The sequence below is a fragment of the Plectropomus leopardus genome, chromosome 11, assembly GCF_008729295.1.
Source record: "Plectropomus leopardus isolate mb chromosome 11, YSFRI_Pleo_2.0, whole genome shotgun sequence".
NCBI lineage: Eukaryota > Metazoa > Chordata > Actinopteri > Perciformes > Serranidae > Plectropomus > Plectropomus leopardus.
The window spans coordinates 16,242,220-16,255,636 of record NC_056473.1 but is presented as its reverse complement, the minus strand read 5'-3'; the positions used below and the strand labels follow the sequence as shown (position 1 = coordinate 16,255,636).

Genomic DNA, 13,417 nt, shown 5'->3' with positions numbered 1-13,417 from the left:
GAATCACAGTTTGGTGTGTTAAGGAATTCATAGTATGTGATGAAAATGAAAAAGAAGTCATAGTAAAGTATGTTATAAAAATGTAAAAAAAAAAAAAAAAAACATGATGAAAAAAGTCACAGTGCACTGCTTTGAAAGAAGTCATAGTACACGGTTATAAAGATTTAAAAGTCTCAGTATAGTCTGTCAAAAAAAAGTGTAAAAAAAAATATTGTATAGTATGTAGAAAAAAGTCTTGTAAAGTATGTCATAAAAATGTAAAAATAATATTATCATAGTATTTTTTGAAAAAATGTAAAAATAAATAAATAAATAAAAATATAGAATGAAAAAAGTCATGGTAAAAAAATTATTGGACATTATGTCATACAAGTGTACAAAAAAGTGATAATCATCGTTATGTCATAAAATGAAAAAATACAAACCAAAATAGTTCATAGAATCATTGTTTGCACTTTTTGTATAAGTCCAGTTGGTGTGTGTGTTCTACTGGTAGCAGTGCTGGTTGTACAGTCTGACAGCAGCAGGAAGGAAGGACCTGTGGTACCGCTCCTTCACACACTTTGGATGGTGCAGTCTGTCGCTGAAGGAGCTTTCCAGTACAGTCAGAGTGTCATGCATGGTTTGGGAGTCGTTCTCCAGCTTGGTAATCATCGTCCTTTCTCCCACCGCCTGCACTGGGTCAAGCAGGCTTCCCAGGACAGAGCAGAGGTTTTCCTGACGGTAGCCGTGATGCTGCTGCCCCAGCAGACCACTCCATATGAAATGGCTGATGCCACTACAGTGTCAAAGAAAGTACTCAGGAGCAGGCCCTGTAACCCTAAGGACATGTGAAAATATGTAATTTTCAATCATTTTTATGACATGTCAAAATTTGCTATTTTTTCAACATATTATGCTATGGCATTTTCAGTCATTTTTTCAACATGCTAAATTATGACTTTTATGGCCTTTTTTGGCCTTTATTTCCACTTTGTATACTATGACGCGTCTCTCCAAGCTATAATATGTGGTTTTCAGACGTTTTTAGAAGCAGGTTAGTGTGCCAGAGGTTGCTGGTTCAAGTCTCATCTGGAATATATGACTTTTATGGCATAAATTAAAAACATAAAATGTTGGCTGATATATGTGTCTGCTCTGCTGATATAAGTCGGCAATGGCATACCCTGCAAGGAATACTTAAAACAGTTAAAAAACGCACAATTGTCTCCCGAATATTCATCTACTGAATACTGATTTTCCTTGCTAAGAACTTAGTTGATTATCGGTCTGACTCGTATATCAGTCAAGTTTTTGACAGATGTCACTTCCGATACTGAAGGGAACATCGAAAGGTACAAAGAGTCTAGAGGTTTGGTTCAGTGGGTAATCAGGGGGTTAGTATACCGGAGGTTCATGTTTCAAGCCTCTCTTCAAAATTTTGACTTTTGACTGATGGCATAAATCAAATAAAATATTGGCTGATATATGTGTCTGCCCTGCTGATATAAGTCATCGATGGCGTATCTTGCAACAAACTCTTAAAACAGCAAGGAAAATCAGTACTGAGTTTCTGAATATTCAGGAGACAGTTGTGTGTTTTTTAACTAACAACTTAGTTGATGATCAGCCTGACTCATTTATCAGTCTAATTTTTGACAGATGTCACTGCCGATACTGAACTGAAGGGAACGTCGAAAGCAGGTAAAGTGTCTGCAGCTTTGTGAGTAAACCAGTTTGTTAGTATACCAGAGGTTGCTGGTTCAACTTTTGCCTAAAACATCTTACTTTTATGGCATAAATATAACAAAATATCGGCTGATATATGTGTCTGATCTGCTGATACAAGTCAGTGAGGTTGAACCTTGTTTCTCGTGTCCTGAATTTTCATGTACTGAATCCTGAATTTTCCATGCCAAGAACGTAGTAATGGCAGTGACATCTGTCAAAAACTCAACTGATGTGAGCTGGGTTGATAATCAACTAAGGTAAATGGAACGTCAAAAGCTTCTGAAGTGTCTGGAGGTTTGGCTCAGTGGTCTGGTCAGGTGTTTAGTATATTAGAGGTTGCTGGTTCAAGTCCCACTTGGAACTTTTGTCTTTTATGGCATAAATAAAATAAAATGTTGGTTGATATATGTGTCTGCTCTACTAACATAAGTCAGCGATGGCGTACCTACGCAGTACTCAAAACAGTTAATAAACACACTGTCTCCTGAATATTCATGTACTGAATACTGATTTTCCTTGCTAAGAACTTAGTTGATTATCAGCCTGACTCATATATTTTGACAGATGTCACTGCTGATACTGACATGAAGGGAACATTGAAAGCTATGAAGCACCTGGAGATTTGGCTCAGTGGGTAAATCAGGTGGTTAGTGTGCCACAGGTTCCTGGTTGAAATCTCACTTGGAACTTTTGACTTTTATGGCATAAATAAAATAAAATATAGGCTGATATATGTGTCTGCTCTGCTGATATAAATCATCGATGGCATATCTTGGAATGAACTCTTAAAACAGCAAGAAAAATCAGTATTGAGTATATGAAAATTCAGGAGACAATTGTGCCTTTAACTAAGAACTTCGTTGATGATTAGCCTGACTCATTTATCAGTCTAATTTTTGACAGATGTCACTGCTGATTCTGACATAAAGGGAACGTGGAAAGCATAGGAAGTGTCTGGAGGTTTGGCTCAGTGAGTACATCAGTTGGTCAGCATGCCGGAGGTTGTTGGTTCAAGTCTTGCCTGGAACATTTTACTTTTATAGCATAAATAAAATAAAATATCTGCTGATAAATGTGTCTGCTCTGCTGATATAAGTCAGTGAGGTTGAACCTTGCTTTTCGTGTCCTGAATTTTCATGTACTGAATCCTGAATTTTCCATGCCAAGAACTTAGTTGATTATCAACCCAGCTCACATCAGTTGAGTTTTTGACAGATGTCACTGCCATTACTAAGGTAAATGAAACGTCAAAAGCTTCTGAAGTGTCTGGAGGTTTGGCTCAGTGGTCTGATCAGGTGTTTAGTATATTAGAGGTTGCTGGTTCAAGTCCCACTTGGAACTTTTGTCTTTTATGGCATAAATAAAATAAAATGTTGGTTGATATATGTGTCTGCTCTACTAACATAAGTCAGCGATGGCATACCTACCAGTACTCAAAACAGTTAATAAACACACTGTCTCCTGAATATTCATGTACTGAATACTGATTTTCCTTGCTAAGAACTTAGTTGATTATCAGCCTGACTCATATATTTTGACAGATGTCACTGCTGATACTGACATGAAGGGAACATTGAAAGCTATGAAGCACCTGGAGGTTTGGCTCAGTGGGTAAATTAGGTGGTTAGTGTGCCACAAGTTCCTGGTTGAAATCTCACTTGGAACTTTTGACTTTTATGGCATAAATAAAATAAAATATTGGCTGATATATGTGTCTGCTCTGCTGATATAAATCATCGATGGCATATCTTGGAATGAACTCTTAAAACAGCAAGAAAAATCAGTATTGAGTATATGAAAATTCAGGAGACAATTGTGCCTTTAACTAAGAACTTCGTTGATGAAATCTCACTTGGAACTTTTGACTTTTATAGCATAAATAAAATAAAATATCTGCTGATAAATGTGTCTGCTCTGCTGATATAAGTCATTGATGGTATACCTTGCAACGAACACTTAAAACGGTTAAAAAACCCACAATTGCCTCCTTGTGTCCGGAATTTTCATGAAATGAATACTGACTTTCCCTGCCAAAATCCTGGACCTGACTCACATATCATTTAAATAAAATATCGGCTGATTTATCTGTCTGCTCTGTTGATATAAGGGTCACATGGTGTTAATAGGCAAAGTTCGGCAGTGATGCTTGTCAAAAACGATTTTATTTTATTTATACCACAAAAAATCTTTTGGCTGTAGATTCATACAGTTTAGACACTGATTGTGATATTGCAGAACAAATTAAGGCAGTAAAGTTGAGTGATAAATTGTTTTGACGGATAAATCAGGTGAAGTGGTCCAGAAACAGGTAAAACCAGTATTGGCAGCTGCGTCTGTCGAAATCACAGATATCGGCCTGACTAATATATCAGTCTAGTTTTCGACAGCTGTCACTGCCGAAACTGAATTTTTTTTTTTAGTAGAAGTTTTTGGGAGCAGTCAAAAATTTGACTTTTTTCAACACTCTATACTATTGCCTTTTTGGCCATTTTTTTGACATGCTAATTTATGAGGTTTGGGGCCTTTTTTGGCCTTTATTCCCACTTTGTATGCAAAGACGGGTCTCTACAAGCTTTTCTAGGTTGTTTTAAACCGTTTTTAGGAGTGGTCAAAGTTTATCTTTTTGACTATAGCCTTTTTGGCCATTTTTTGACATGCCAAATTATGAGGTATTTGGCCCTTTTTGGCTGTTATTCCCGCTGTTATTCCCAAACTGAATTTTGCCTTTCAACACCATGTGACCCTTATATCAACAGAGCAGACAGATAAATCAGCCGATATTTCATTTTATTTATGCCATAAAATATCATACAGTTTAGACACTGATTGTGATACTGTGGAACAAATTAGGCACATAAAGATTAGTGATATAACGTTTTGGCCAATGAATCAAGTGAAGTTGTCCTGAAAGAGGTAAAACCAGTATCGGCAGTGATGTCTGTCGAAAACCCAACTGATATATGAGTCAAGCCGATTTTCCTTGTTTTTGAAAGACGTATCTGCCAATACTGGTTTTATCTGTTTCTGGACCACTTCACCTGATATATCGGCCAAAACAATTTGTCACTCAACTTTACTGTCTTAATTTGTTCTGCAATATCACAGCGAGTGTCTAAACTGTATGAATCTACAGCCAAATGATATTTTATATCAGTTAATATATCTGTCTGCTCTGTTGATATAAGGGTCATATGGTGTTGAAAGGCAAAATTCAGTATTGGCAGTGATGTCTGTCGAATACTCCACTGATATATAAGTCAGGCTGATAATTAAATGTCACCTGTTCCAGATAAGACTTGACCAAGCAACCACTGGCACACTAACCACCTGATTCACTCACTGAGCTAAACCTCTAGACACTTCTAATGCTTTCAATGTTCCCATTAGCTCAGTATCGGCAGTGACTTCTGTCAAATACTGATATATAAGTTTGGCCAATTATCAATGAAGTTCTTGGCAGGGAAAATCAGAGTTCAGTACATGAAAATTCAGCGGACAAGGACACAATTGTGTGTTTTTTTAACTGTTTCAAGTGTTTGTTGCAAGGTACGCCATCAATAATTTATATCAGCAGAGCAGACACATATATCAGCCTATATTTTATTGTATTTATGTCACAAAAGTGAGATGTTACCGGCAAGACTCAAACCAGCAACCTCTGGCACACTAACCACCTGATTACCCACTGAGCCAAACCTCCAGACTCTTCACAAGCTTTTGACGTTCCATTTAGCTCAGTAACGGCAGTGACATCTGTCAAAAACTTGACTGATATGTGAGTTTGGTTGATAATCAACTAAGTCCCTGGCAGGAAAGATCAGTATTCAGTATATGAAAATTCAGGAGACAATTGTCTTTTTTTTAACTGCTTTAATTGTTAATTGCAAGGTATGCCATCAATGAGTTATATCAGCAGAGCAGACACATTTGTCAGACAATATTTTATTGTATTTATGTTATGAAAATCAAATATTCCAGGCAAGACTTGAACCAGCAATCTCTGGCACACTAACCACCTGATTTACATACTGAGCCAAACCTCCACTTTACATGCTTTTGACATTCCTTTTATGTCAATATTGGCAGTGACCTCTGTCGAAAACTCGACTGATATATGTGTCAGGCTAATAATCAACTAAGTTCTTGGCAGGGAAAATTCAGTATTCTGTATCTGAAAATTCAGGACATGAGGACAATTGTGTGTGTTTTTCTTTAACCGTTTCAAGTGTTAGTTGCAAAGTATGTCATTGATGACTTGTATCAGCAGAGCAGACACATATATCAGCTGGTATTTTGTTTTATTTGTGCTATAACAGTTAAATGTCACCTGTCCAAGTTAAGACTTAAACCACCAACCTCAGGCACATTAACTGCCTGATTTACCCATTGAGTCACACCTTCAGACACTTTGCAAGTTCAAGTTCAACAGAATGTCAAAAACAGACAATCTTATGGTTTACAATTAAGTGTTTTAACAGACCATGCCACTGCATCTCACACTTCACCATCCTGAATGAGGTTTGAACCAATATCTCATAGTCTGGTGACATGCCCTCTGACCCATTTCAGACATTTTAACTATGTTTTAAGTTGCTCTTCAGGCTCTTCTCTGGGAAGCAGCCTGTAAAACATATCTGCCCTGGATACGGTTCAAACTCAACATTCTAAATAGTTTTTTTTCTTTTAATATTAATATTATAATATCTTTTAATATCAATTTGGTCTAAAAATGATGTACAACAAAATGACGTTGAGTTTATGTGCACTCCACTGTCAATTAGTGGGCACTGAAAGTACTACATTATGTGAAATATCTCACTCCAGGGTCCAAACCCTTTGCGTGCATTATTATTATTATTATCATTATTATTATCCGAAATGAACGACCGCTTTAGCTGGAGTTCACCAGTACCCCGACATATGTGGGGGTGTGAGGGCCCTTTCATCGCTGCTTGCATCTTTAATTTAGCCTTTATTCCCACTTGGTATACTATGGTGGGTCTCTACAAACTATTCAATGTTGTTTTCAGCCATTTTTAGGAGCAGTCAAAATTTGACTTTTTTCGACATACTGTACTATTGCCTTTTTGGCCACTTTTTTGACATGATAAATTATGCAGTTTTTGGCTGTTTTTGGCCTTCATTCCCACGTTATATGCTATGACACATCTCCATAAGCTATTCTACGTTGTTATAAGCTGTTTTTAGAAGCAGTCACAATTTGACTTTTTTGACATACTATGCTATTGCCTCCCCTCCCTGAGCTACCACCTTATCGTGGTGGATGGGTTTGCTTGTCCCAATGATCCTAGGAGCTCAGTTGTCGGGGGCTTTATGCCCCTGGTAGGGTCACCCATGGCAAACAGTCTTAGGGGAGGGACCAGGCAAAGAGTAGCTCTCTGGACCCCTTATGAGAAGAAATAGCAAAGGTCAACGGTTAAAAAAAAAAAAAAAAAAAAAACTAGGGCACCCCCCGGAGCTGGTTCTCGGGTGGGGGCTTGGGGGCGGGGGCCTGGGGGCCGGGGGGGGGTGGGGGGGGGGTCCTGACTGTTGTTTGTGCCAGTGGACAAACAGCAGCTCAGCTATAGGGTGTCCATATGTGCACTTGGCACCAGGACACCCTAGGCCGCAGTTCGATGATCCACTTGGTAGTCATGTCATCGGACTTACTGCCGCATGTCTTGGACATTTGGGTGAAGAGAGGGGCGGGGCTGTTAACCGATCACCACCTGGTGGTGACTCAGCTCCGATGGTGGGGGACCAAAAGGCATTGTGAGGTGTCTGCTGGAAACATCTGGCAGAGTCTTCCATCAGAATGAGCTTCTACTCTCACCTCTGGGAGAGCTTCGACCATGTCCCAAGGGAGGCAAGGGACATTGAGTCCGAGTGGGCCATGTTCCGTGCCTCCATTGTTGAGGTGGCACATCGGTGCTGTGGCCGTAAGGTGGTCGGTGCCTGTCACGGCGGCAACACCCGAACCCGTTGGTGGACACCGGCGGTGAGGGATGCCGTCAAGATGAAGAGGGAGTCCTATCGGGCCTTCTTGGCCTGTGGGACTCGGAGGCAGCAGACAGGTACTGGTAAGCCAAGCGGAATGCAACTACAGTGGTCACCGAGGTGAAAACCTGGACATGGAAGGAGTTCTGTGAGGCCATGGAGAAGGACTTCTGGAAGGCTTTGAAGAGGTTCTGGACCTCTTCTATGGTACCCTCATCTATGGTAGCGAGCTTTGGGTAGTGACCGAAAGAACAAGATTGTGGTTACAAGCAGCCGAAATGAGCTTCTTCTGTAGGGTGGCTGGGCTCTCCCTTAGAGATAGGGTGAGAACCTCAGTCATCAGGGAGGAGCTCGGAGTAGAGCTGCTGCTCCTCCGTGTTGAGAAGAGTCAGATGAGGTGGCTCAGGCATCTAATTAGGATGCCTTCTGGACGCCTCCCTGGTGAGGTGTTCAGGGCACGTCCCAACGGTAGGAGACCCCGGGGAAGACCCAAACACGCCGGAGAGACTATTTCTCTCAGCTGCCCTGGGAACGCCTTGCGATCCCTCAGGAAGAGCTGGATGAAGTGGCCGGAGAGAGGGAAATCTGGGCTTCCCCTGTTTCGGCAGCTGCCCCCGCGACCCGATCCCTGGATAAGCAGAGAAGAAGGTGAAGGTGATACTATTGCCTTTTTGGCCATTTTTTTGACGTACTAAATTATGAGGTGATTGGACTTTTTCGGCCTTGATTTCCACTTTGTATACTATAACGCGTCTCTACAAGCTATTTTAGATCATTTTCACCCATTTTTTAAGAGGGGTCAAAGTTTTGATTTTTTTAGACCTACTATACTATTGACTTGTTGGCCATTTTTTAGATATTCTAAATTATAAAGTTTTTAGGCGTTTGTGGCCTTAATTCCCACTTTGTGTACCATAACACATCTTTACAAGCTATTCAACATTGTTTTCAGCCATTTTTAGGGGGGAGCAAAATTTGACTTTTTTCAACATACTATACTATTGCCTTGTTGGCGATTTTTTTAAAATGCTAAATTATAAGGTTTTGGCTGTTTATGGCCTTAATTTCCACTTTGTGTGCCATCACGCATCTCTACAAGCTATTCTACGTAATTTTCAGCCATTTTTAGGAGGGGGCAAAATTTGACTCTTTTCGACATACTATACTATTGCCTTGTTGGCCATTTTTTTGACTTCCTAAATTATGAGGTTTTTGGCCGTTTTTGGCCTTAATTCCCACTTTGTATACCAAAACGCGCCTCTACAAGCTTTTCTAGATCGTTTTTATTCATTTTTAGAAGGGTTTAAAATTTGACTTTTTTCGACATACTATACTATTGCCTTGTTGGCCTTTTTTTTTTTGACATGCTAAATTTTGAGGTTTTTGGCAATTAATGTCCTTTTTTCCCACTTTATATACCATAATGCGCCTCTCCATGCTATTTTAGATCGTTTTTAACCATTTTTAGGAGGGGTCAAAATTTGACTTTTTTCGACATACTATTGCCTTGTTGGCCATTTTTTTGACATGCTAAATTTTGAAGTTTTTGGCCGTTTTTGACCTTAATTCCCACTTTGTGTACCATAACGCATCTCTACAAGCTATTCTACATTGTTTTCAGCCATTTTTAGGAGGGGTCAAAATTTGACTTTTTTCGACATACTATACTATTGCCTTGTTGGCCATTTTTTTTGACATGCTAAATTTCAAGGTTTTTGGCCGTTTTTGACCTTAATTCCCACTTTGTGTACCATAACGCATCTCTACAAGCTATTCTACATTGTTTTCAGCCATTTTTAGGAGGGGTCAAAATTTGACTTTTTTCGACATACTATACTATTGCCTTGTTGGCCATTTTTTTGACATGCTAAATTTCAAGGTTTTTGGCCGTTTTTGGCCTTTATTCCCACTTTCTGTGCTATAACGCATCTCTACAAGCTATTCTACATTGTTTTCAGCCATTTTTAGGAGGGGGCAAAATTTGACTTTTTTCGACATACTATACTATTGCCTTGTTGGCCATTTTTTTTGACATGCTAAATTATGAGGTTTTTGGCAATTTTTGGCCTTTAATTCCCACTTTGTATACCATAAAGTGCCTCTCTATGCTATTTTAGATCGTTTTTAGCCATTTTTAGGAGGCGTCAAAATTTGACTTTTTTCGACATACTATACTATTGCCTTGTTGGCCATTTTTTTTGACATGCTAAATTATCAGGTTTTTTTGCCGTTTTTGGTCTTAATTCCCACTTTGTGTGCCATAACGCATCTCTACAAGCTATTCTACATTGTTTTCAGCCATTTTTAGGAGGGGTCAAAATTTGACTTTTTTCGACATACTATACTATTGCCTTGTTGGCCATTTTTTTTGACATGCTAAATTTGAGGTTTTTGGCCTTTTTTGCCTTTAATTCCCACTTTGTATGCATAAATGTGCCTCTCTTATGCTATTTTAGATCGTTTTTATCCATTTTTAGGAGGGTCAAAATTTGACTTTTTTCGACATACTATACTATTGCCTTGTTGGCCATTTTTTTGACATGCTAAATTATCAGGTTTTTGGCCGTTTTTGGTCTTAATTCCCACTTTGTGTGCCATAACGCATCTCTACAAGCTATTTTACAACGTTTTCAGCCATTTTTAGGAGGGTCAAAATTTGACTTTTTTCGACATACTATACTATTGCCTTGTTGGCCATTTTTTTTGACATGCTAAATTTCAGGTTTTTGGCCGTTTTTGACCTTAATTCCCACTTTGTGTACCATAACGCATCTCTACAAGCTATTCTACATTGTTTTCAGCCATTTTTAGGAGGGGTCAAAATTTGACTTTTTTCGACATACTATACTATTGCCTTGTTGGCCATTTTTTTTGACATGCTAAATTATGAGGTTTTTGGCCTTTTTGACCTTAATTCCCACTTTGTGTACCATAACGCATCTCTACAAGCTATTCTACATTGTTTTCAGCCATTTTTAGGAGGGGTCAAAATTGACTTTTTTCGACATACTATACTATTGCCTTGTTGGCCATTTTTTTTGACATGCTAAATTATCAGGTTTTTGGCCGTTTTTGGCCTTATTTCCCACTTTGTGTGCTATAACGCATCTCTACAAGCTATTCTACATTGTTTTTCAGCCATTTTTAGGAGGGGTCAAAATTTGACTTTTTTCGACATACTATACTATTGCCTTGTTGGCCATTTTTTTTTGACATGCTAAATTTGAGGTTTTTGGCAATTTTTGGCCTTAATTCCCACTTTGTACACTGTAATGTGCCTCTCTACATGCTATTTTAGATCGTTTTTAGCCATTTTTAGGAGGCGGTCAAAATTTGACTTTTTTCGACATACTATACTATTGCCTTGTTGGCCATTTTTTTTGACATGCTAAATTATGAGGTTTTTGGCCGTTTTTGACCTTAATTCCCACTTTGTGTACCATAACGCATCTCTACAAGCTATTCTACATTGTTTTCAGCCATTTTTAGGAGGGGGCAAAATTTGACTTTTTTCGACATACTATACTATTGCCTTGTTGGCCATTTTTTTTGACATGCTAAATTATGAGGTTTTTGGCCGTTTTTGACCTTAATTCCCACTTTGTGTACCATAACGCATCTCTACAAGCTATTTTACATTGTTTTCAGCCATTTTTAGGAGGGGTCAAAATTTGACTTTTTTCGACATACTATACTATTGCCTTGTTGGCCATTTTTTTTTGGACATGCTAAATTTCAGGTTTTTGGCCGTTTTTGACCTTAATTCCCACTTTGTGTACCATAACGCATCTCTACAAGCTATTTTACATTGTTTTCAGCCATTTTTAGGAGGGGTCAAAATTTGACTTTTTTCGACATACTATACTATTGCCTTGTTGGCCATTTTTTTTGACATGCTAAATTTCAGGTTTTTGGCCGTTTTTGGCCTTAATTCCCACTTTGTGCTATAACGCATCTCTACAAGCTATTTACATAGGTTTTTTCAGCCATTTTTAGGAGGGGTCAAAATTGACTTTTTTCGACATACTATACTATTGCCTTGTTGGCCATTTTTTTTGACATGCAAAATTCTGAGGTTTTTGGCCGTTTTTGACCTTAATTCCCACTTTGTGTACCATAACGCATCTTTACAAGCTATTTTACAACGTTTTCAGCCATTTTTTAGGAGGGGTCAAAATTTGACTTTTTTTTCGACATACTATACTATTGCCTTGTTGGCCATTTTTTTTTGACATGCAAAATTCTGAGGTTTTTTGGCCAATTTTTGGCCTTAATTCCCACTTTGTATACCATAAAGTGCCTCTCTATGCTATTTTAGATCGTTTTTATCCATTTTTAGGAGGCATCAAAATTTGACTTTTTTCGACATACTATACTATTGCCTTGTTGGCCATTTTTTTGACTTCCTAAATTATCAGGTTTTTAGCCGTTTTTGGTCTTAATTCCCACTTTGTGCTATAACGCATCTTTACGAGCTATTTTACTAACGTTTTTTCAGCCATTTTTAGGAGGGGTCAAAATTTGACTTTTTTCGACATACTATACTATTGCCTTGTTGGCCATTTTTTTTGACATGCAAAATTTCTGAGGTTTTTGGCAATTTTGGCCTTAATTCCCACTTTGTATACCATAAAGTGCCTCTCTATGCTATTTTAGATCGTTTTTATCCATTTTTAGGAGGCATCAAAATTTGACTTTTTTCGACATACTATACTATTGCCTTGTTGGCCATTTTTTTTGACTTCCTAAATTATCAGGTTTTTTGCCGTTTTTGGTCTTAATTCCCACTTTGTGTGCTATAACGCATCTTTACAAGCTATTCTACATTGTTTTCAGCCATTTTTAGGAGGGGTCAAAATTTGACTTTTTTTCGACATACTATACTATTGCCTTGTTGGCCATTTTTTTTGACATGCTAAATTTGAGGTTTTTGGCAATTATTGGCCTTAATTCCCACTTTGTATACCATAAAGTGCCTCTCTCTATGCTATTTTAGATCGTTTTTATCCATTTTTAGGAGGCGGTCAAAATTTGACTTTTTTCGACATACTATACTATTGCCTTGTTGGCCATTTTTTTGACTTGCTAAATTATCAGGTTTTTGCCGTTTTTGGTCTTAATTCCCACTTTGTGTGCCATAACGCATCTCTACAAGCTATTCTACATTGTTTTCAGCCATTTTTAGAGGGGTCAAAATTTGACTTTTTTCGACATACTATACTATTGCCTTGTTGGCCATTTTTTTTTTACATGCTAAATTATGAGGTTTTTGGCAATTATTGGCCTTAATTCCCACTTTGTACACTGTAATGTGCCTCTTTATGCTATTTTAGATCGTTTTTATCCATTTTTAGGAGGCGTCAAAATTTGACTTTTTTCGACATACTATACTATTGCCTTGTTGGCCATTTTTTTTGACATGCTAAATTATCAAGGTTTTTGGCCGTTTTTTTGACCTTAATTCCCACTTTGTGTACCATAACGCATCTCTACAAGCTATTTTACAACGTTTTCAGCCATTTTTAGGAGGGGGCAAAATTTGACTTTTTTCGACATACTATACTATTGCCTTGTTGGCCATTTTTTTTTTGACATGTAAAATTTTGAGGTTTTTGGCAATTATTGGCCTTAATTCCCACTTTGTATACACTGTAATGTGCCTCTTTATGCTATTTTAGATCGTTTTTATCCATTTTTAGGAGCGTCAAAA

General features: G+C 38.1%; 1 protein-coding gene across 1 annotated transcript in view; it reads left to right on the top strand.

The window, feature by feature from the left end:
• The window catches only part of cep290 (centrosomal protein 290), a 61,916-nt gene that overhangs the window by 45,007 nt on the left and 3,492 nt on the right, over positions 1 to 13,417 (top strand). The window lies entirely within an intron of this gene.